We start from the raw sequence: 2,572 nt of genomic DNA, 5'->3' as shown, positions 1-2,572 counted from the left end.
AAAAAAAGAACTGAAATATATTAAATATGTAAGTGCAGTATCAAATGTTTGAAGATGTTTAATTAACAAATCTATAAATATAACCAAATATTAGTCAAAGACCCTTACAAGTGATTGTAGAACTTTGTTTGGTTTATAATTAAGATTTGTAAGCTAAATTTTAAAGCTTATGGAAAAACTACGATTTTTAATCTATAACTATAAAATTTATTATTAATTTTTAAAGCTTAAACAAACCTCCGAATAGTCTGTTCTGTACTTAACACAGTCCTTAAGTACACTGAAAAAGTCACCCTTAATATCTTCATCACCAGCCTTAATTTCCTTTTGTGGTTCCTCTTATGACATGATTTAGGCACATCTCAGAATTTCATTTACCTCCTCCAGACAGTAATTTATCACTGTGCCTGTGGACCCTTGCTACAGAAACTCAAATTGATACTTATCAATTTGACATCCAAGAGATGTTTAGTAATTTAAAATCAAGTCATTTAAAACCAAGATAGCCTACAGAGTATTTCACTTCCACTTGCCAACTTGCCTTGCTGGGCTTGTTTGGAATTGTCTTGATTTGAATTGTACATTGTTTCCTGACATAGTAAGGCTGGCAGTGTTTAATGCTCCCTTTTTATAGACTTTTAAAATCAGGACTTTTGAATTTGGGTCATGATTTTCCCTTGCCAAGCAAACCAAAAAATACCAATAAAACAGATTCTGATGTGTTCGTAACCATCAAGTGAATGGCTTAAGGCATTTCTTAGAAGGGATATATGCATTGATCCCTTCAATAAACTTTTGTGGTTAATTAAAAAAACCAAATAAACAAAAAAACAAGCCCTGGTGCAAAAACATAAATTTCAAAATTGAGATAAAGTAAAATAACTGAAAATTTGAGAAAATGGCCCGTATAGTAATCTGCTAATAGAGAGCTTTTTTGTGCCACAGAAATGTAGCCATGCAAGTTGGAACTTCGACCAATTTGCATATGTTGCCTTCTATAAGCATACCCTGCCTCCAATGCCTTGAAGTTTGAATTTAGGGACCATTAGCAGAAATACTCCACCCAGCATAATCTGACAAGAGATGCAGCAATAAAATAAAAACTAAATACATATGATATCTATAGACAGTTTTGAGATCTTTTCCAATTCTAAAAATATTGTTTGGCATAGGAAAATAGTGTTCTTAGCTTTGAGTTATTTTATAGTAGTGATAGTTTTTAAAGGATAAAATAAATACATAATGTTGCAATGGGTGTGAACATTTCCTATAATTGTAGAAGAGCATGGAAGTCATAACAAAAATGTTTTGCCCAAAACCAAAATTAAATATATGAATGGAAGATATCTCCTATTACAAAGGAGAGGGTTAACCCAATTAGCAGAAAAAGAAAAATAGATGTTAGGTACATTTAATTAAAGCCTTTATACTATTTTATCTATGACTAGGCTTTACTTTACTGTAATTCAGGGTTTCTTAGCTATCTAAGTCATAATTGTATATAATTACATTTAAGAATAAAAAAAGGAATAAAAAGAAACTAGTGCATTTTGCCATCTGACTTCATTTATCAATTCAACTTGACTTGTTAATATCTGTCCTCAAGCCAACCATCTTCCTTCTGTATTTCAATCTTATGGCTAATAGACAAGACATAAAGCCCTAACATAAATTTCTCATCTGGGTGAAATAAGGTGCCGCCTCCTTTAGCTCCTCACTTAGCAAAGCCCCTCCTTCTGCTTTGTCCTCACTGGACACCCAATCAGGAGAAATATATAGAGGGTGCCAAAAAAAGTATACACATTTTAAGAAAGGAAAAAACTGTATTAAAATTGTAATGAATATACCAATAACAAAAGATGAACACAAGTCATGTGTATACATTTTTTTGGCACCCCCGGTATTCTTTGACAGTAGAAATAGACAAAAGAAGGGAGGTCATTAAATGAAAGTCATCACCATTCTCACTGCTCCCATACTATTTAGGAAATCAGAACATTTGAATATGGGCTGGGAGCCTCTATGCTGAATGGTATTCTATGAATAGAAACACACAGGGAAAGACACGTGACATGTTTAGTGTGCCTTCCCTAAAGAAGGCTTTGACACCCCAGGACAATATGCCATAGTAAGATTCAGAGCAAAGTACTGCTATGACTTTTTTAAAAATGAAAGAAACAATTGAGAAAATAAAAAAGGAAGACACACTAATATTGATATCTTGACCCAGGTACGTGCTCAGTTGACCCAAATGCAGAGAGGAGATACTCACAGAATTTTAGAGAAGGTAGATGGTGTGCCTTGTCCAACAGTTATATTTTATAGAAGTGGAAGCTGGAGTCAAGAGAAATTAAGTGCCTATGCAACATCACACAATGGCAGAAACAGGCCTAGACTTAGGTCACTAAACTCCACAGTTCTGTACCTAAAGTGTGACAGCGAAGTCAATGATGTAATAATTTTGTGTTATGAAAAGCAGATAAACACGGTTTTCTCTGATACTAGCTTGAGCCCAGTAATGAAAATATTTAGGGTCAAATGAAAAAGTAAAGATATTTTAATGAAGGACAAT

The sequence above is a fragment of the Hipposideros armiger genome, unplaced genomic scaffold (assembly GCF_001890085.2).
Source record: "Hipposideros armiger isolate ML-2016 unplaced genomic scaffold, ASM189008v1 scaffold_516, whole genome shotgun sequence".
NCBI lineage: Eukaryota > Metazoa > Chordata > Mammalia > Chiroptera > Hipposideridae > Hipposideros > Hipposideros armiger.
The sequence above is the reverse complement of the archived record's forward strand: the minus strand, read 5'-3'. Positions refer to the sequence as shown.